Source organism: Ranitomeya imitator, chromosome 1, assembly GCF_032444005.1.
Source record: "Ranitomeya imitator isolate aRanImi1 chromosome 1, aRanImi1.pri, whole genome shotgun sequence".
Taxonomy (NCBI): domain Eukaryota; kingdom Metazoa; phylum Chordata; class Amphibia; order Anura; family Dendrobatidae; genus Ranitomeya; species Ranitomeya imitator.
The window spans coordinates 438,359,331-438,382,502 of NC_091282.1; the positions used below are offsets into that span (position 1 = coordinate 438,359,331).

Sequence of the window (23,172 nt, forward strand, 5' to 3'; positions counted from 1 at the left end):
AGGACCTGAGAATCACGTCCCGGCTTCTGATTGGTCGCGGGCCGCCCATGTGACCGCCACGCGACCAATCACAAGCCGCGACGTCACCGCAAGCTATTAGCGCGCTCATTTTTGAAAAATGAGCGCGTTAATGACTTTCAAAGATGTAGCGGCTTGTGATTGGTCGCGGCCACGCGACCAATCACAAGCCGCGACGTCACCGCAAGCTATTAACGCGCTCATTTTTAAAAATGAGCGCGTTAATGGCTTTCAAAGACGTAGCGGCTTGTGATTGGTCGCGTGGCCGCGACCAATCACAAGCCGCGACGTCACCGCAAGCTATTAACGCGCTCATTTTTAAAAATGAGCGCGTTAATGACTTTCAAAGACGTAGCGGCTTGTGATTGGTCGCGTGGCGGTCACATGGGCGGCCCGCGACCAATCAGAAGCCGGGACGTGATTCTCAGGTCCTAAAAGCGCTGATTTTGAACAACGAAGCCTGCCGGTTACCCGCGCTGAGTCCAGGGGCCGCCGGAGAGGTAAATATATCAATATTTTTTTTTTAATTCTTTATTTTACACATCTCTATGTATCCGATACCGATACCCGATACCACAAAAGTATCGGATCTCGGTATCGGAATTCCGATACCGCAAGTATCGGCCGATACCCGATACTTGCGGTATCGGAATGCTCAACACTACTTTTAACCCCTTCATGACCCAGCCTATTTTGACCTTAAAGACCTTGCCGTTTTTTGCAATTCTGACCAGTGTCCCTTTATGAGGTAATAACTCAGGAACGCTTCAACGGATCCTAGCGGTTCTGAGATTGTTTTTTCGTGACATATTGGGCTTCATGTTAGTGGTAAATTTAGGTCAATAAATTCTGCGTTTATTTGTGATAAAAACGGAAATTTGGCGAAAATTTTGAAAATTTCGCAATTTTCACATTTTGAATTTTTATTCTGTTAAACCAGAGAGATATGTGACACAAAATAGTTAATAAATAACATTTCCCACATGTCTAATTTACATCAGCACAATTTTGGAAACAAAATTTTTTTTTGTTAGGAAGTTATAAGGGTTAAAATTTGACCAGCGATTTCTCATTTTTACAACGAAATTTACAAAACCATTTTTTTTAGGGACCACCTCACATTTGAAGTCAGTTTGAGGGGTCTATATGGCTGAAAATACCCAAAAGTGACACCATTCTAAAAACTGCACCCCTCAAGGTACTCAAAACCACATTCAAGAAGTTTATTAACCCTTCAGGTGCTTCACAGCAGCAGAAGCAACATGGAAGGAAAAAATGAACATTTAACTTTTTAGTCACAAAAATTATCTTTTAGCAACAATTTTTTTATTTTCCCAATGGTAAAAGGAGAAACTGAACCACGAAAGTTGTTGTCCAATTTGTCCTGAGTACGCTGATACCTCATATGTGGGGGTAAACCACTGTTTGGGCGCACGGCAGGGCTTGGAAGGGAAGGAGCGCCATTTGACTTTTTGAATCAAAAATTGGCTGCACTCTTTAGCGGACACCATGTCACGTTTGGAGAGCCCCCGTGTGCCTAAAAATTGGAGCTCCCCCACAAGTGACCCAATTTTGGAAACTAGACGCCCCAAGGAACTTATCTAGATGCATAGTGAGCACTTTGAACCCCCAGGTGCTTCACAAATTGATCCGTAAAAATGAAAAAGTACTTTTTTTTCACAAAAAAATTCTTTTAGCCTCAATTTTTTCATTTTCACATGGGCAACAGGATAAAATGGATCCTAAAATGTGTTGGGCAATTTCTCCTGAGTACGCCGATACCTCATATGTGGGGGTAAACCACTGTTTGGGCACATGGTAAGGCTCGGAAGGGAAGGAGCGCCATTTGACTTTTTGAATGAAAAATTATTTCCATCGTTAGCGGACACCATGTCGCGTTTGGAGAGCTCCTGTGTGCCTAAACATTGGCGCTCCCCCACAAGTGACCCCATTTTGGAAACTAGACCCCCCAAGGAACTTATTTAGATGCCTAGTGAGCACTTTAAACCCCCAGCTGCTTCACAAATTGATCCGTAAAAATGAAAAAGTACTTTTTTTTCACAAAAAAATTCTTTTCGCCTCAATTTTTTCATTTTCACATGGGCAGTAGGATAAAATGGATCATAAAATTTGTTGGGCAATTTCTCTCGAGTACGCCGATACCTCATATGTGGGGGTAAACCACTGTTTGGGCACATGGTAAGGCTCGGATGTGTGGTGAGGACTTTGAACCCCCAAGTGCTTCACAGAAGTTTATAACGCAGAGCCATGAAAATAAAAAAAAAAAATTATTTTCTCAAAAATGATCTTTTAGCCTGCAATTTTTTATTTTCCCAAGGGTAACAGGAGAAATTTGACCCCAAAAGTTGTTGTCCAGTTTCTCCTGAGTACGCTGATACCCCATATTTGGGGGTAAACCACTGTTTGGGCACATGCCGGGGCTCGGAAGTGAAGTAGTGACATTTTGAAATGCAGACTTTGATGGAATGCTCTGTGGGCGTCACGTTGCGTTTGCAGAGCCCCTGATGTGGCTTAACAGTAGAAACCCCCCACAAGTGACCCCATTTTGGAAACTAGACCCCGAAAGGAACTTATCTAGATGTGTGGTGAGCACTTTAAACCCCCAAGTGCTTCATAGAAGTTTATAATGCAGAGCCGTGAAAATAATAAATACGTTTTCTTTCCTCAAAAATAATTATTTAGCCCAGAATTTTTTATTTTCCCAAGGGTTACAGGAGAAATTGGACCCCAAAAGTTGTTGTCCAGTTTCTCCTGAGTACGCTGATACCCCATGTGTGGGGGTAAACCACTGTTTGGGCACACGTCGGGGCTCAGAAGGGAAGTAGTGACTTTTGAAATGCAGACTTTGATGGAATGGTCTGCGGGCGTCACATTGCGTTTGCAGAGCCCCTGGTGTGCCTAAACAGTAGAAACCCCCCACAAGTGACCCCATTTTAGAAACTAGACCCCCCAAGGAACTTATCTAGATATGTGGTGAGCACTTTGAACCCCCAAGTGCTTCACAGACGTTTACAACGCAGAGCCGTGAAAATAAAAAATCATTTTTCTTTCCTCAAAAATGATGTTTTAGCAAGCATTTCTTTATTTTCACAAGGGTGACAGGAGAAATTGGACCCCAGTAATTGTTGCGCAGTTTGTCCTGAGTATGCTGGTACCCCATATGTGGGGGTAAACCACTGTTTGCGTGCACGTCGGGGCTCGGAAGTGAGGGAGCACCATTTGACTTTTTGAATACAAGATTGGCTGGAATCAATGGTGGCGCCATGTTGCGTTTCGAGACCCCCTGATGTGCCTAAACAGTGGTAACCCCTCAATTCTAACTCCAACACACCCCTAACCTTTATCCCAACTGTAGCCGTAACCCTAATCACAACCCTAACCCCAACACACCTGTAACCCCAACACACCCCTAACCCTAACCACAACCCTAATTCCAACCCAACCCTAGCCCTAAGGCTATGTGCCAACGTTGCGGATTCGTATGAGATTTTTCAGCACCATTTTTGACAAATCCGCGGGTAAAAGGCACTGCGTTTTACCTGCGGATTTACCGCGGATTGCCAGTGTTTTTTGTCCGGATTTCACAAAGAATTGACATGCTGCGGAAAATACAACGCAGCGTTCCCGCGCGGTATTTTCCGCACCATGGGCACAGCGGATTTGGCTTTCCATATGTTTACATGGTACTGTAAACCTGATGGAACACTGCTGCGGATCCGCAGCCAAATCCGCGCCGTGTGCACATAGCCTAATTCTAAAGGTATGTGCACACGCTGCGGAAAACGCTGCGGATCCGCAGCGGTTTCCCATGAGTTTACAGTTCAATGTAAACCTATGGGAAACAAAAATCGCTGTACACATGCTGCAGAAAAACTGCACGGAAACGCAGCGGTTTACATTCCGCAGCATGTCACTTTCTGCGGATTCCACAGCGGTTTTACAACTGCTCAAATAGAAAATCGCTGTTGTAAAACCGCAGTGAAATGCGCAGAAAAAACATGGTAAATACGCCATAAATCCGCAGCGGTTTAGCACTGCGGATTTATCAAATCCGCAGCGGAAAAATCCGCAGAGGACCAGAATATGTGTGCACATTCCTAACACTACCCCTAACCCTATCCCTAACCCTACCTCTACCCCTAACCCTACCCCTAACCCTACCCCTAACCCTAACCCTACCACTAACCCTACCCATAACCCTAACCCTAGTTCTTACCCCAACCTTAGTGGAAAAAAAATATATATATATTTTTTTTTATTGTCCCTACCTATGGGGGTGACAAAGGGGTGGTGGGGGGGGTCATTTACTTTTTTTTTTTATTTTGATCACCGAGATAGGTTATATCTCAGTGATCAAAATTCACTCTGGAACGAATCTGCCGGCCGGCAGCAGATTCGGCCGGCAGATTCGGCGGGCGCACTGCACATGCGCCCGCCATTTTGGAAGATGGCGGCGCCCAGGAAAGAAGACGGACGGTCCCCGGGAGGCCAGGTAAGTATAAGGGGGGGGCCGTCGGAGCACGGGGGGGTGGATCGGAACACGGAGGGGTGGATTGGAGCACGGAGTGGGGGATCGCTGTGCGGGCGGGTGGATCGGAGCACGGGGGGGGGATCGCTGTGCGGGGGGGGTTTCGCTGTGCGGGGGGGGATCGGAGTGCGGGGGGGTTTGTTTGGAGCACTGGGGGTGTGATTGGAGCACGGGGGGAGCGGGCAGGAGGACGAGGGAGCGGAGCACAGGACCGAGGGGAGCGGACCACAGATCGGGGGGCTGGGGGGGCGATCGGAGGGGTGGGGTGGGTGCACATTAGTGTGTCCAGCCATGGCCGATGATATTGCAGCATCGGCCATGGCTGGATTGTAATATTTCACCATTTTTTTAGGTGAAATATTACAAATCGCTCTGATTGGCAGTTTCACTTTCAACAGCCAATCAGAGCGATCGTAGCCACGAGGGGGTGAAGCCACCCCCCCTGGGCTAAACTACCACTCCCCCTGTCCCTGCAGATCGGGTGAAATGGGAGTTAACCCTTTCACCCGGCCTGCAGGGACGCGATCTTTCCATGACGCATATGCTGCGTCATGGGTCGGAATGGCACCGACTTTCATGACGCAGCGTATGCGTCAAAGGTCGGGAAGGGGTTAATGGCTAACTGAAAAGATGGTAACAAATTGCATGCTTTCAATAGCATACAGACATAAGCCTTCGGTAAGTGTTCACATTTGGACAGGGAGGTCAGGGACCCATCAGATTAATGAGACCACCTTGACGATGGATGATGGGCTCACACTATTTGGCCAAATTCTGTGCAAAGCGTCTCTCAAATATTTTTCCTAATGTTCAAAAGCTATTTTGCTATTCATATTTCATGTATTTCATATTAGACATGCTTTGGCACGATAGAGTGCAACCTTTTTTTGTATATTGTATATGGAGGTAGCTGCTCCTGGTATGCACCTATTCACACTAGTTTGGATGTGCCAGTCGTTTTTCTGTCATGTCTAAAAACATAGTCCGCTTTATGAAAGACTTCTGTCCACAGACTCAATTAACCACTATCTGACCTTGGACGGGATAGTACGTCCAAGGTCAGATCCCCTGCTTTGATGCAGGGCTCCGCGGTGAGCCCGCACCAAAGTCGGGACATGTCAGCTGTTTTGAACAGCTGACATGTGCCCGTAATAGGCGCGGGCAGAATCGCGATCTGCCCGCACCTATTAACTAGTTAAATGCCGCTGTCAAACGCAGACAGTGGCATTTAACTACCGCTTCCGGCCGGGCGGCCGGAAATGACGTCATCGCCGACCCCCGTCACATGATCCATTGTAACCATAGAGGTCCTCTATGGTTACTGATCGCCGGTGGCTGTGAGCGCCACCCTGTGGTCGGCACTCACAGCACACCTCCATTTCTGCTACATAGCAGCGATCAGCAGATCACTGCTATGTAGCAGAGGCGATCGCGTTGTGCCTGCTTCTAGCCTCCCATGGAGGCTATTGAAGCATGGCAAAGGTAAAAAAAAAAAAAGTTGAAAAAAATGTTAAAAAAATAAAAAAATATAAAAGTTTAAATCGCCCCCCTTTCGCCCCAATCAAAATAAATCAATAAAAAAAATATCAAATCTACACATATTTGGTATCGCCGCACTCAGAATCGCCCGATCTATCAATTAAAAAAAGCATTAACCTGATCGCTAAACAGCGTAGTGGGAAAAAAATTCGAAACACCAGAATTACGTTTTTTTGGTCGCCGCGACATTGCATTAAAATGCAATAACGGGCGATCAAAAGAACGTATCTGCACCGAAATGCTATAATTAAAAACGTCAGCTCGGCACGCAAAAAATAAGTCCTCAACCGACCCCAGATCACAAAAAATGGAGACGCTACGAGTATCGGAAAATGGCAATTTTTTTTTTTTTTTTAGCAAAGTTTGGAATTTTTTTTCACCACTTAGATAAAAAATAACCTAGTCATGTTAGGTGTCTACGAACTCGTACTGACCTGGAGAATCATATTGTCAAGTCAGTTTTAGCATTTAGTGAACCTAGCAAAAAACCCAAACAAAAAACAAGTGTGGGACTGCACTTTTTTTGCAATTTCACCGCAGTTGGAATTTTTTTCCTGTTTTCTAGTACACGACATGCTAAAACCAATGATGTCGTTCAAAAGTACAACTCGTCCCGCAAAAAATAAGCCCTCACATGGCCAAATTGACGGAAAAATAAAAAGTTATGGCTCTGGGAAGGAGGGGAGTGAAAAACGAACACGGAAAAATGAAAAATCCCATGGTCATGAAGGGGTTAATTTGACTCTAACCACTACAACATGAGCAGGACCAAAGAGCTTTATAAGGAAGTCAGGGACACAATCACAGACCTGAACAAAGCTAGTATGGGCTACAACACCATAAGTAAGACACTGAGTGAGAAGGAGACATCTGTTGGTGCAATAGTAAGAAAATGGAAGAAATACCAAATGACTTTCAATCGACATCGATCAGGGGCACCATGCAAAATCTCACCTCATGGGGTAACCATGATCATGAGGGAGGTGATAGATCAGTCTAAAACTACACGGGAGGAACTTGTTAATGATCTCAAGGCAGCTGAGACTAAAGTCACTAAGAAAACCATTGCTAACACATTATCCCGTAAAGGTTTGAGATCCTGCAGTGCCCGCAAAGTCCCTCTGCTCAAGAAAGCACATGTGCAGGCCCGTCTGAAGTTTGCCAATGAACAACTGGATGATTCTGTGAGTGAATGGGAGAAGGTGTTGTGGTCAGATGAGACAAAAATTGAGCTCTTTGGCATTAACTCGACTCACTGTGTTTGGAGGAAGAGAAATGCTGCCTATGACCCAAAGAAAACCATCCCCACTGTCAAGCATGGAGGTGGAAACATTATGTTTTGGGGTGTTTCTCTGCTAAGGGCACAGGACTACTTTAACACATAAATGGGAAAACCATTGGTAACACATTACGCCGTAAAGGTTTTAAATCCTGCAGTGCCGGCAAGGTTCACTTGCTCAAGAAGGCATATGTGCAGGCCTGTCTGAAGTTTGCAATTGAACACCTGGATGATTCTGTGAGTGAATGGGAGAAGGTGTTGTGGTCAGATGAGACAAAAATTGAGCTCTTTGGCATTAACTCGACTCACTGTGTTTGGAAGAAGAGAAATGCTGCCTATGACCCAAAGAACACAGTCCCCACTGTCAAGCATGGAGGTGGAAACATTGTTTTTGGTGGTGTTTCTCTGCTAAGGGCACAGGACTAATTCACTGCATCAATGAGAGGATGGATGGAGCCATGTACTGTAAAATCTTGAGTGACAACCTCTTTCCCTCAACCAGGACATTAAAAATGGGTCGTGGCTGGGTGTTCCAACAAGACAATGACCCAAAACATACAGCCAAGGCAACAAAGGAGTGGCTCAAAAAGAAGCACATTAAAGTCATGTAGTCATGGAGTGGCCTAGCCACATTATCTATAACTAGATTACGGTATTTATAACCCATAATATTTGTTGTGAGAAAAGCATCCATCCCTTTTGAAAATGCTGTTAGTGTCTGCCATTACTAGCTGTTGCTGTAGTGCATTTAACAATCTGACTGCTCAAACTGTAAAGAACCCTTTCTCATTTAGTTGCCAGAATCTCCTCATTTCAGTTTGGAATATAAGAAATAAAATTCGATATGCTGTGGATTTACAAACCACACACTGGTCAATTTAGGTCCAATTTTGCGCTGTTTTTTTATTTTTTGGTTTGTTTTTTTAGCTATGCGTGAATGAGATTTGTAATATATTATGAATTTACCAGGTGGAAAACCAGTGTGTTCTCACTGTGTGAACATACCCTTGGGCTTATCATTACAGTGCTGAAATACTGAGTGTGCATGCTGTAAGTTCTGTTTTGCACTGCAAGTCCTTCACCTCCTGTTTTAGAGGTTGGAATGCTTGTGGTACAGTCTGCCGCCTCTAGGTGATGGTGGCAGAACCGTTCTGAGTCGGGCATGGCAGCCATCAAGGTTGGGCTTTGGATTCAGTGTTGTTGTTTTTTTGTTTTTTTTTTTAGTTAACATTTTTTCCTATTTTGTAATGGATGATTCACATCAACAATGTGCAGCCATGAAGATTTGTTTCCTTTTGGGGAAAAAAGCATTGTAGAACATAAGTTTATGAATGGTCCTATCATTTTAAATAAGATGACATGTCAATTCATGATCACCCTCTTGTACCAGAAGTCCTTCGACCTCCCGATCTGGTGAAAATTCACCCTTCAGTCCTTCTGGAAGATCGCCGTCGGACCATTAATGAACTCGTGGAGTTGACTAGTATTTTCTGAAGGTCCTGTCAGCTAATTTTAATGTAGGAATAGGTAAAAAAAAAAATTAGTTGCAGCAAAATTTGCAAATGGCAACAACCATTTCTAATTCTTCTTTTCCTAAATCGTGAAAAAAACTTCATAGCCACACATTGATCATGTGAATCGGCCACCACAAAACAAGTGAAAGATTGCATGACTTGTCAGGAGAAAAAAAAATATCACTGGAGCCAAATGCAGCCTTCCCCAACAGCATCGGCTTACATACTGTCTTGGAACTGTTCCACGTATACCGTAGTCATCAGCGCCCCACCCTCCAGAAGACTATGCTTTTAGGTACACCACGTACATTCTTAATGGAGCGCAATTGGTCATGTGAGATCATGGTGTTCCATTCAGTCCTGACGACAGGATATCGAAACCACCATTTTTCTGCAGCCAGTGAAGCCCTCAACAATCAGTTGTTGTTTGCTTATTGATATGATGGGTGATAACTGATTTTGGGCGCACAACTGAAAATGGTGGTTTTGATACCCTGTGGGAAAACCCCATTAGTAGCCTCGGCCATAGGACAGTAAAGTTGAGAATGTCTGAGCTCCCACTCTCTGTGAAATCTGTGAACAGCTGTAGAGATGGTTTTCCAGTTGCGGACTCGAAATGTGATTTGCATTGTTATAATTTGCCAGAAATTATGTTAGGAAATCCTCAGACTGTGAGAACAAGATTATAGGCAGAGAATCAGAAGATAATGAGAGCTGGAGAATATTGTGTTCTTCAGAAAAGGAGATTCTAGTACAGTATTACTTACTAAACCTCACCAAGAAAAATAGGTGGCAGAGTAATTACGTGATGTGTCTTTCCACTTCTATAAATGCCATTGTAAGTTATAAACTATTAAGTAGGACATATGTCTTTCAATGAAATCTGTTTATTAGACCTGGAAGATTTATTACACATAAATTGAGCCCGCTGGGATTTACATCCTTAGTAAAATAGTAGAAGTGCGCACTTTGGGAAAATTGGGTCCTCAAGCATAGATTAGAGACATTGACTGCACAGAGTAAACTGGGTGGTGGCGGCGCTGAGTGGGAAATAGAGCTGGCGTGACAGAGGCTCCAGCTCTACCATAACCATTGTCATATCTACAGGGCCAATTTTAGACAAAGTGGGGCCCTGAGCATAAGTTTAAAGTGGGGCCCCAAATGCTAACATACTGCACCATCACACAGAAACATTTCTGTTGTATTTACAAGCGCTAAGTTCAGGCTGCTGAACGAGCGTGATCGACAATATTGAAGTCGTTAGACGCTTCTTTCCCGGCCTCCTTTAGGGTAGGTGCACACGTTCAGTAATTGGCAGCGCTTTATACGCAGCACATGTCTGCTGAATCCAAAGAGCTGCTGGCTATTGAACGCAGGTGAATCCACACGTGTTCACTGAACCGTGCAGACTTACTGCGTCCAATACATTGTGAAATTTTATCTTGCGGAGACAAATAAAGATAAATGGAAAGATGCACCGCATGTCCGTCTCATCGGGTGAGCTGTGAGCATCTGTGCACGCATAGTGGGCATGAGATTTTTTGAAATCCCATCCACTATGCTGTAACATCTGGCCACTGCAGAAGTACGCAACATCCAACCCCTACCCTTAGCCCGGCTGAGGAATCATTGGTGCAGATAGTCCTCAATACAGGTCTCCTATAGTACATATAGTAAAATGCACTCACCATGGTCCTTGATAGAGAGTACTGCAGCCCCCTCAGAGTATAATGCAGGCCCTACCCCCACAAACACACACAGTACAGTGCAGTTTCCCCCCACACAGTAAAGTGCAGCCCCCACACACGGTAAAATGCAGCTTCAATAGTGGAGCCTAGGCACACTACTAATGAAGGTTGGTCTATTAATAAGAGGGTGCAATGCCAGTGGCAGGCAAAATGGACGACACAGGAAAAAGTACCACTGTAGGGAATGCACACCAAAATGCTATTTCTAAAAAGGGAAAACTTTATTAACAATAACAGTTTAAAACATACTTAAAACCAAAGCAGTGTTCCCCCTCCCCCCCATGCATTATATAATGATCATAGGCAAGAAATGCAATTAACCAAGGGCCCTAGACCCTGGATTGTAACATGCAATTATAAAAAAAAAATAGAGGAATAATAATAAATCCTGAGCATGGGTGACAAGTTATGAAAGTGTATAATCACAATCTATAATTGAAACTGTCCCCACAAGTGTCCTGAAACCAAAATGCTAAAAAATGTAGACACAATAAAGTCCCTCTAAGTATAAGTGCCACTTAAATAGTGGCCAACCCATTCAGCTGAGCATGAATGGGTTAATGCTGAAGTAAGCAGAGAGTGTTGTCACTTAGGAAGGATCAGAATAACTCAATGGTACAAGGAACAGGATTAAACCTGGAGATCAACACAAGTAAAACAGAACAGCCATAAAGCAATACCAAAATGAGCACTGCAATCTACCCTGCACTGCAGTAGGTGGAGAGTCTGGAGGGACAACGGGCAATAAAATCATCATGGGCACATGGATGCCGCTTGCAGCCCCCTCAGAGTATAATGCAGTCCTACACACAGTATAATGCAGCTCCCCACGAACACACACCATACAGCCACCCACACATATTATGATGCATAGTATAATGCAGCCCCACACAGTATAGTGCAGTCCCCCCACGCACAGTATACACCACCAGTATACCACCACCTCACACCACTATCCTGCAGCAGACACACACCCACACAATACTTACCTCTCCTCGTTCCCCAGCTGCTTTGGCTTCTGCAGAGCATCTCATCAGCTTCACTACTAAAACACAGGCAGATGGAGCATCACATGACACTCAATCCTCCATCAGGGCTTTCAACTTTGTCGGCATCTATGATGGCCGATAAGTTGAATGCACGATGCAGGGAGGGGCCGGTGCCGGACCCCTCTTACTCAGGGGCCCCATAGCGGCCACTGGCTGGGGACCCCTGGAGGAGCGGGGGCCCTAGGTGGCTGCCTGGTCTGCCTGCCCCGAACGCCGGCCCTGTATATCTAGTTAAATACGAACTTCTCAGTAGCAGAGGAACGGACTGGCCATGTAAAGTTTTGGCTGGACTTGTCTTTGAAAGATCTACATGCGCTTATAGTTTTGGATGTGAAATCTTGCTGACCGGTTTACCTTGAAGTTTCTGGAGATGATCCATATATCTGTAGAAGTTGTTCACCTAAAGCAGGGGAACCTTTTTTGTCAAGGAAGGGCCATAGGGATATTTACACCATCCTTCAGGGGCCGTACAAATTGTGCGCTAACTCTGCCCACAAAGTAATTCTTCACGCTGGCACTGGTGTCAGGACTTTAATCTTTCATTGCACAGACCTCAGCGTTCAGTAGAGAACACTGCACATGTGGGACCAGAGCAAGAAGACATTAAAAGGCTGGTGGCCATCAAAACTCAGCTGCCATTCCAAGCTCTGTGGTCTCCAGGAATCTGCCTGGGGGATGGAGAAAAGCTGGGTCAGGAGTTGAAAAGAGGAATGATAAATACTGAGACAAGAGACTTCCTGTTTCTACATGGAGCAGTGAAGAACAGAAGAATTAGCTGGGTAGAAAGGCAGTTGTAAGTACACTGCTATATAATATGGTGACTATTATTATTATTATTATTATTATTAATAATAATTTATATAGCACCATTAATTCCATGGTGCTGTACATGAAAGGGGGTTACATACAGGGTTATAGATATCGTTTACAGTAAACAGGTTGACAGTGACAGACTGGTACAGAGGGGAGAGGACTGCAATATATAAAGAGGATAAAAACTTTGAAAGCATGCCAAGGTGTATAAGTTCATTTGTTTCTGTGTGTGGGACTTAAACATTGATTGGCAAAAAAAAATCCACTAAAATATTGAATTTTATTTTTGTGAGCCAAAGACTGATCTAGCAGGAAAAGTAGTATAAATCCTTCCTTTCCTGTCCCTATGAACACACTTCTAGCTTTGGCTCAGAGACTGTTTAAAAAATGTCAGTGGTCAGTATTTCTGGCAGAAATTTTCCTGACAAAAACCGGACATTTCTGCCTGAAATCCGCATGCGTTTTTTTCGCGTTTTTGATGCGTTTGTGTTTTTTTTCCAAATGCATAGAAAAGCGGGAAAAACGCAAATAAAATGCAAAATTAATGAACATGCTGCTTTTTTTTTTTACCACGATGCGTTTTTTCACGGAAAAAAACGCATCATGTGCACAAAAATTGCAGAATGCATTCTAAATGATAGGATGCATAATGTATGCATTTTTAATGAGTTTTATAGCGTTTTTATCACGAAAAACGCAAAAAAAAACCTGAACGTGTGCACATACCCTGACCGATGCTGCCGATCGCTTGCCCCAACGATGTCCCATTCATTGCTCCAGCCATTGATTGACTGCAGTGGTCTCCTAATTGGAAGGGACTGGCGAGGAGCGGTATGGAGGGGAGTGACAGATAATTGTTTTCGTTTTTTTTCCTTATTTTTGGGGGTTTGCCGAGACATTTGATACAAAAAAAGTAGCGGACAACTCCCTCTTTTTAAGGTTTAGGCTATGTGCACACGTCAGGAATCTTTGCAGAAAGTTCCTGACCCAAACCAGACGTTTTCCGTACGAAATCCGCATGCGTTTTTTGCGTGTTTTTTTTTTTTGCGGATTTTTCGCGTTTTATTTCCGGATCATCCCCGATGCAATATATAGCGGCAAAAACGCGAAAAATCCGCAGAATGAATGAACATGCTACATTTTTTACCGCGATGCATTTTTTTTTCGTGGAAAAAGCGCAACGTGCACAAAAATTGCGGAATGCCGCGTTTTTATAGCGGGGAAAAAAAAATCCGGAACGTGTGCACACAGCCTTAAGTGTATTTTTCCAGACATGGACATGTTGCTACTAATAACAGTATATATAGTCTTCATGACGTGTGCTGATAGGGGTACATCAGGTGTCGCACCCTTCTATCCCCTCATATGCTCAGATAGGCTGAATTGACGTGAATGTCTGACAGTGGGAGCCAAGGGTCGGGGACAAGCGACAGGAAGGTGTATACTTTAGTGTCACGTATCCCCGCCTGTGGCTCCCATGCTATTGAACAGCTAGGGAGTGTGAAGGATTGTCACACATGTACTCAGCCACAGGCGGGGAGCTGCTGTACAGGAATGTCCTGCATTTCCACCAGCTGTTTTCTTAAAGGTGCAGCCTGAGCCAAATAGGAAGTTACCTGTGCACTGCCCACAGAGTTACACCCCTGCAAGATCTGACTGGGGTCCATCTGGAGGTAGAAGCATTGCTTCCCAAGCTGCTTTATGGGCGGTCTGTCATCATCATGCATAGACCAGCAAGGTTTTGGATGTGGGATGCCTCTGGGCTAAACTTAGTAGCAAGCTAAATCTGCTGCCGTGTACTTGGGATGTGCATTCGTGGTGCCACTCGGAGTCATGTTGCACCTTACTGGTAATGCTCCTTATATGAAATAAACCCAGGCGCTCCAGGTAAGAGTCTAGAAATGTAAGTTTGGGGCTGCACCTTGGCTCTCCAGCTGAGCTGGTGTCTGCATATGATCTGTATCTGTATGTGCATGATGGCATTGGATAAATGTCGGGGGGTCTTTATATGGCGCAATATTTCTAGCCTAAAGTCCTTGTAGAGGGTTAGTTAGAAGCATTTAGCAGAGATTCCTCTCAATGTAAAACTATGCAGTCCACCAATTTTAAATGTCGAAGTTACGCTGACCTGCAGTCCTATGTAAATTCTTTTGGTGATAATGCACAGACTTGCACGTTGTCAGTGTATTGGGTTTCTTGTTTGTCTGCAGCTGAAGTGTTGGCAGTATAATTGTAGGAAACGGGCTGTCTGTTTCAATGTTGGTGTGCTATGTGATCGCTGGTGATTGCAGAGTGACTGACACGGTACACGCCTATACACACTACAATTCTACGTTTTCTGAATGAACTTTTTATTTTCTAGTATAGAAATTGATGACCTTTTGGATGCCAGGATTCACATGAAATAATATGTGAAAAGGTGACTGATGGGGGAATAGATTGCGGCTTGAAGCTGCAGTATTGGCAGAAAAGAGAATAATCTGTATTATTATCATCATGCAATAAATGAACTATGTGCTGTGGACAACGTTCTGCTACACACGTAGTCGTTCCTGCTCATGTGGAGGGGGAAGAGTAACCCTAGAATGACAAGAGAATTTTTCATGTTTGCACTTTGTTTTGTCCTCCCCTTGTTCCAAGATGTATACCTTTTTTTTCCATAACCAATACAGGGCCTCCTTCTTGTGGAGCAAGTAGTGGTTTTGAATAACACTGTTCACATTACCATACAATGTGCCATAAAACAGAAAAAAACCTCCCCAAAAAACCCTGTTCCGAATTTTTTTTTTTTTATTATTATTATTATTATTATTTTTTTTATTTTTTTTTTTTGGGGGGGGGGATGTTTTTGTTTTTACATATTTTACTTTGTGGTAAAAATGGCCTGTCAACATATTTACCACTTTGGGGTACATGTAACAATTCAATAGCGTTTTATTGGTTACTGGGGAGGGTGAAGGCGAGGTGCTTCCCCTTTTTTTTTTTTTTTTTTTTTTTTTTTTTTTTTAATCGTACAGTTTCAATAACTATACTTTGGCATCTTAGTTTTCAAAATGGGTTGGATCTATCAAAGTTTTTCTTTTTTTAATGTCATAGTTTTTAAGTTTTGAAAGGATGGGGAATATGTATGTGTATGTATGTACAGTGAAGGAAATGTTAAGAAATGTTAAGATGTTAAAGAAATAATTATTTGTTCCCTTGCTGATTTTGTAAGTTTGCCCACTGACAAAGACATGAACAGTCTAGAATTTTAAGGGTAAGTTAATTTTAACATTGAGAGATAGAATATCAAAAATAAAATCCAGAAAATCACATTGCATAAAGTATATACATTTGCATTTTGCAGTGAGAAATAAGTATTTGATCCCTCTGGCAAGCAAGACTTAATACTTGGTGGCAAAACCCTTGTTGGCAAGCACAGCAGTCAGAAGTTTTTTTTTGTAGTTGATAATAAGGTTTGTGCACATGCCAGGAGAAAGAAATTTTGGTCCACTACTCTTTGCAGATCATCTCTAAATCATTAAGATTTTGAGGCTGTCACTTGGGAACTCGGAGCTTCAACTTCCTCCATAAGTTTTCAATGACATTAAGGTCTGGAGACTGGCTAGGCCACTCGTTGACCTTTAATATGCTTCTTTTTGAGCCAATCCTTTGTTGCCTTGGCTGTATGTTTTGGGTCATTGTCTTGCTGGAAGACCCAGCCACGACCCATTTTTAATGTCCTGGGGGGGAGGGAAGGAGTTTGACGCTCAAGATTTTACGGTACATGGCTCCATCCATTTTCCCATTTATGTGTTGAAGTAGTCCTGTGCCCTTAGCAGAGAAACACCCCAAGACATAATGTTTCCACCTCCATGCTTGACAGTGGGTACTGTGTTCTTTGGGTCATAGGCAGCATTTCTCTTCCTCCAAACACAGCGAGTTGAGTTAATGCCAAAGAGCTCAATTTTTGTCTCATCTGACCACAACACCTTCTCCCATTCACTCACAGAATCATCCAGTTGTTCATTGGCAAACTTCAGACGGGCTTGCACATATGCTTTCTTGAGCAGAGGGACCTTGCGGGCACTGCAGGATCTTAAACCTTTACGTCATAATGTGTTAGCAATGGTTTTCTTAGTGGCTGTTGTCCCAGCTGCCTTGAGATCATTAACAAGTTCCCTCGTGTAGTTTTAGGCTGATCTCTTACCTTCCTCATGATCAAGGATACCCCATGAGGTGAGATTTCGCATGGTGCCCCCGATTGATGTCCATTGACAGTCATTTTGTATTTCTTCCATTTTCTTACTATTGCACCAACAGTTGTCTCCTTCTCACCCAGCATCTTACTTATGGTTTTGTAGCCCATTCCAGCTTTGTGCAGGTCTGTGAGCTTGTCCCGGACATCCTTATAAAGCTCTTTGGTCTTGCCCATGTTGTAGAGGTTAGAGTCTGACTGAGTCTGTAGACAGGAGTCTTTTATAAAGGTGACTATGCTAGACCGCTGTCTGTAACGCAGGTAACGAGTTGATCAGGAGCGTCTAGCTGGTCTGTGGGAGCCAAAACTCTCTAATGGTTGGTAGGGGATCAAATACTTATTTCTCACTGCTAGATGCAAATTAATTTATATAATTTATACAATGTGATTTTCTGGATCTTATTTTTGATATTCTATCTCTCAATGTTAAATTTAACCCACCCTTAAAATTATAGACTGTTCATGTCTTTGTTAGTGGGCAAACTAACAAAATCAGCAAGGGATCAAATAATTATTTCTTTAACATCTTACATCTTTTTATTTTGGAAAGGCCACAGTATTGCAGTATAGTAAAATTTCCCCTATGAAGCTCCGCATGTGGCCGAGGTTCGCAGGAGGACTAGCGTGTCCGTTTTGGAAGTCTTCAAGAGTCCCCAGAAGCAGTGATAGCCCATCGATTCCCTGTGGCCATGTCAAGGGGACCGATGGGAGCTGGTACACAGAGATTGACAGTAGAATTTAAATGGTTAATCTGCAGCGATTGGCGCGTCGGCTATATAACACAGCTGGTATATGACTGGTATGAACTCTTGACTTCATGTATTGCTTAGTGTCCTGTGATGGAAATGTAGATCGTACGTTGTTAACCAGTTATCAATTCAGGATTCAGTAGTGAATTTCAAAAGTCTATACTCCTCTCCTGCAGTGGTGGCATTCCAGCAGTGTCAGCTGCTGTTCCTGGCAGGTGAAATTCGCTCTAGCGCTCACGTGACACCACAATCAGTGGCCGCTTTATTGTTTCATCACTGTGGATGCCACTCTGATAGAATATTGATCAGCGATAGCAATGGGTTATGCTGAGCTGGCTGTCAATCAGTGCTGGGGTTGCGGTTACAGCTGCTGCTCACTTTGTACTGAGCGGTGCCGACCCACCCCTATGATTAAAAGCCTGAGTCTGGCAGGAGGAATTAAGTTAATTTTCTCCTGGCAGCGGGGCTCTCGGTGCAGGTGCCAGGCAACTTCACACCGCTATTAACCTGCATATTAATGCTATATGTAAAGGTTAATGGCATTCGTTCTGTGTCCGTATTGTGTCAGCTTCTGCCTTGATGCAACATTTTTAGTGTACCTGGAACCTCTTAAGCAGTGCTAATACAAGTTCACCAATTTATAGCCAAATGACAGGGTGCCTTAATTGTCTTTGCCTGCGTCTTACGCCAACGGTAGATCTTAGCCTCTTTCACGCGTCCGTTTTTTTGACGGATCCGTCGAGGCTATGTGCACACGTTGTGTATGCCTCTTCGCCCTCTTTTTCCACTGTGAAAAGGCATACACAACCCAGGATAAAAATAATAAAAAAAATAAATCGTGATATTCTTACCTTCCGGCGTCCCCTGCAGCCTTCCTGCGGCCTTCCCGATGCTTGCGATGCTGCCAGGAGCTCCCATTCCCAGTAATACCTTGCGAGCAATGACCTGTGATGACATAGCGGTCATTTCGCAAGGCATTACTGGGAACGGGAGCTTAGACAGGCAGCATCAATAGTAAAAAGAGAGCATTTCCCTGACTGGAAATTCTTCCGCGCGTGCTCAATTTCAAAAGACTGCATCCGTTGCTGAATTCCTGCTTTTGACAGTCAGCGACGGATCCTGCGTCCATAGGCTTCCATTATAGCCAACGACGGACAGCGCAGGATCCGTCGCTGAGCGATTTTCCAACCTACAGAAAAAAACGTTCCTTTTGTGTGTTGTCTCCGCACGATGGACAGCAATTTTACGACGGATCCGGTGCACGACGCATGAAACGGATGGCCATCCGTCACAATCCATCGCTAATACAAGTCTATGAGAAAAAACGGATCCAGCAGAAACATTTGCAGGATCCGTTTTTTTCCACAAAACTACGCACTGTGACGGAAAAAGAAAGACGGAAGTGTGAAAGAGGCCTTACTTTCCATGCCGAGGATCTTCAGAAGCCAATTTACGCGAGATGGGGAACTTTGTATTTTTGTGATTGTCTAATAGTAGACAACCCTTTTAATGGCTTTAGACACATTTAATATGGAAAAAGTATGTTACGGTGTACGTAAGTCGGGTGTATAGGGGCTTCATGACTCTTTGGAATAATGACTTTCCAATCGTAATTTATTTGTTCTTATGGAAAATCCACGCCATAGGTTTCTGAATAGACGTCACATTAGCTCCTTTTAAAACACATGTATGCGTTTTCACCAACATTTAAAAAGCACTGTGTTTCATCAGTTCATTGCAACCATTGTTTTTAGTCTATTTTTCTGTTTTTACTAACTTTACCATATGTCTTACTCCTGTGCCAAAAAAACAAACTAATCGAACAACTTTATATTTGGTTTTGGCCCTTCTTAGGGCATGCCTTTTATTTATACTGACCTTTTATCAGTAAAAAGAATAAAAACAAAAACAATTGCTTGGTTATCCCCATAGAATGTGATGTATTAATTAGTGTGTTTTCAGTGGAAACAAACTGACAGCACATAGACAACAAACAGCTGTGTGAATAAGGCCTAAAGGTACCGTCACATTTAGCGATGCAGCAGCGATATAGACAACGATGCCGATCGCTGCAGCGCCGCTGTGTGGTCGCTGGAGAGCTGTCACACAGACAGCTCTCCAGCGACCAACTATGCCGAAGTCCCCGGGTAACCAGGGTAAACATCGGGTTACTAAGCGCAGGGCCGCGCTTAGTAACCCGATGTTTACCCTGGTTACCATTGTAAAAGTTAAAAACAAACAGTACATATTTACATTTCGGTGTCTGTCTCCCAGCGTCCGCCTCCCTGCACTGTCAGCGCCGGCCGGCCGTAAAGCAGAGCACAGCGGTGACGTCACCGCTGTGCTCTGCTTTACGGCCGGCCGGCGCTGACAGTCAGTGTGGGAAGCTGACGTCGGGGGACAGACACTGGAATGTACAGTAAGTATGTACTGTTTTTTTTTTTTTTTACTTTTACTTTTTTTTTATGTTTACCCTGGTTACAAGTGAAGACATCGCTGGATCGGTGTCACACACGCCGATTCAGCGATGTCAGTGGAAGATCCAGCGACCAAATAAAGTTCTGGCCTTCTAGCTCCGACCAGCGATGGCACAGCAGGATCCTGATCGCTGCTGCGTGTCAAACACAACGATATCGCTATCCAGGACGCTGCAACGTCACGGATCGCTATCGTTATCATTAAGTTGTTCAGTGTGAAGGTACCTTAAGCCTGAGAGAATAGGGAGAAAGCGGCAGCACTACCAGCTATGTGTAGGAGTTAGACTCTACAACAACGTGGTAGGAAACTTTGAATGCAAAATTTTGTATATTTCTTGAGGTTTCATTTAGGAATGTATAACTCTTCACTTCTGCTTTTCCTTAAAGCTCTCTTTAGATGTTGTAAAGGTGGGTCTTGTGACTTTTTACAATGTGCTGCTTCAACACATTCTCCAAATGTTTGCTTTAGTGTTCCTGGAGATTTCTGTAGTTTGTATCAATGGAGGCAACATTGTCAACAGATACGTAACCTGCTTCATGTGTTATAATTTATCAGGTTAAATTCTAATTTCTATCTACTATCTGAACTGTAACTCGCCCTACTGGGGTGCCTGTCACTGCTGCTCTTGTCATGGCTGCAGAATTGTAGTGACATCACAGTTGCAGCTGATCACTGATCTCAGCTGCTCTTTCTGACCCCATTGACAAGGTTACTGAGCTCAGTGATTGGCTGCAGTGCTGTTGACCTGATGTCACTACTGCAGCTGATCAGTACAGACCGGAGCAGGATCCAGAGATGGTGTGGACCCCTTTATGGTGGACATATATTAGAGATTTATCACTTACCCACCATTGAGAATCCCATGATTATTAGAATGGGGGACCCAAACATGCACCTTGCTGCTTCCTTTAGTGTCTTTGTGACCAAAATGAAATGTACTCTGGTGTCTGCCTCAGTCACATGGACTTCACTCATCCTCCCTGTGCTTCTCCAGTGAGGAGGAATGTGGGGAGGGACTGCTGACCCCTGTTCTAGAGATCATGGGGGTCGCAGCAATTAGCTGTGTCTGACCTATGTTGTGCACAAGTGATAAATGTTCCTTGCTGTAAAACCTTTGAGCTTTATAATGACGACGTTTCATAATAATAATAATAATTTTATATAGCGCCAACATATTCCGCAGCGCTTTACAAATTATAGAGGGGATTTGTACAGATAATAGACATTACAGCATAACAAAAATCACAGTTCAAAATAGATACCAAGAGGAATGAGGGCCCTGCTTGCAAGCTTACAAGCTATGAGGAAAAGGGGAGACACAGAGGTGGATGGTAGCAATTGCTTTTGTTGTTCGGACCAGCCATAGTGTAAGGCTCAGGTGTTCATATAAAGCTGAGTGAACCAGTTAACTGCCTAAGTATGTAACAGTACAGACACAGAGGGCTATTAACTGCATAAAGTGTATGAGAACATGATGTGAGGAACCTGATTAAGGTTTAAGGTTTTGTTTTTTTTAATGGGCCCCACAGGGATAGTTAGGTTAATGTGTTGAGGCAGTAGGCCAATCTGAACAAATGCGTTTTTAGGGCACTCTTAAAACTGTGGGGATTGGGGATTAATCTTATTAACCTAGGTAGTGCATTCTAAAGACTTGGCGAAGCACGTGAAAAGTCTTGGAGACGGGAGTGGGAGGTTCTGATTATTGAGGATGCTAACCTGAGGTCATTAGCAGAACGGAGAGAACGGGTATGATAGTAGACTGAGACCAGGGAGGAGATGTAGGGTGGTGCTGAGCCATGGAGTGCTTTGTGGATGAGGGTAATAGTTTTGTACTGGATTCTTGAGTGGATGGGTAACCAGTGTAATGACTGGCACAGGGTTGTAATGACTGGCACAGGGTAGAGGCATCGGTATAACGGTTGGTGAGGAATATAATCCTGGCAGCAGCATTCAGGACAGATTGGAGCGGAGAGAGTTTGGTAAGAGGGAGGCCAATTAAGAGAGAGTTACAACAGTCCAGATGAAAATGAATGAGTTAAACAGTAAGGGTATGTGCACACGCTGCGGATTTTGCTGCGGATCTGCAGCGTTTCCGCAGCTGCGGAACCGCAGCGGTTTCCCATGAGTTTACAGTACCATGTTAACCTATGGGAAACGAAATCCGCAGTGCACATGCTGCGGAAAAAAAAGCGTGGAAACGCAGCGGTTTACTTTCCGCAGCATGTCAATTCTTTGTGCAGATTCCACTGCGGTTTTACACCTGCTCCAATAGAAAACTGTAGGTGTAAAGCCGCAGCGGAATCGGCAGTAGAAACCGCGATAAATCCGCAGGAAAAACCGCAGCGGTTTTGCACTGCAGTTTTTCCAAATCCGCTGCGGAAAAATCCGCAGTCCTCCAGAATAAGTGTGCACATACCCTAAGAGTTTTTGCAGTGTCGAAAGTAAGAAAATGGCGAATTCTAGAAATGTTTTTGAGATGCAGATAAGAGCGAGCCAATGATTGGATGTGGGGGGTGAAAGAAAGCTCAGAATCGATGATGACCCCAAGGCAGCGGGCCTGTTGCTTGGGAGTAATGGTGAAACACTCACGGAGATGGCAATGTCAGGCAAAGGTAGGTTAGTAGAGGGGGAGAACACGAGAAGTTCAGTTTTTGACAGGTTCAGTTTCAGATAGAGGGAGGACATGATGTTAGAGACAGCGGTAAGACAATCACTGGTGTTTTCTAAAAAGGCAGGCGTGATATCAGGAGAAGTGTATAATATGGTGTCCTCAGCATAGAGATGGTACTGGAAACCAAATCTACTGATTGTTTGTCCAATAGGGGCAGTATACAAGGAGAAGAGGGGGCCTAGGACTGATCCCTGAGGAACCCCAACAGTAAGGGGAAGGTGAGAGGAAGAGGAACCAGCAAAAGATACAGTGAAGGATCGGTCAGAGAGATAGGAAGAGAACCAGGAGAGAACGGTGTCCTTGAGGCCGATGGAGCGGAGTATAGTGAGGAGGAGCTGATGATCCACAGTATCGAATGCTGCAGAAAGATCCAAGAGAATTAGCATGGAGTAGTGACCATTACATTTAGCCGTTAGTAGATCATTAGAGACTTTAGTGAGGGCAGTTTCATTAAAGTGTAAAGAGCTTAAACCAGATTGAAGAAGGTCGAGAAGAGAGTTATCTGAGAGATAGCGGATAAGACGAGAG

The 23,172-nt window shown here is 44.0% G+C and overlaps 1 protein-coding gene across 4 annotated transcripts in view; it reads left to right on the forward strand.

Annotated features, from left to right (window-relative positions):
- The window catches only part of KANK1 (KN motif and ankyrin repeat domains 1), a 421,162-nt gene that overhangs the window by 215,444 nt on the left and 182,546 nt on the right, over positions 1 to 23,172 (forward strand). The window contains exon 1 of one of the 4 annotated variants that reach the window (XM_069763865.1): positions 14,191 to 14,396. The exons of 1 other annotated variant lie outside the window; for it this stretch is intronic. The gene's annotated coding sequence lies outside the window, so the exon portion shown is untranslated. Of the gene's footprint in view, positions 1 to 14,190; positions 14,413 to 23,172 lie in introns of those variants that run through there. 2 more of the 4 variants (XM_069763889.1, XM_069763881.1) reach the window with 2 other exon arrangements.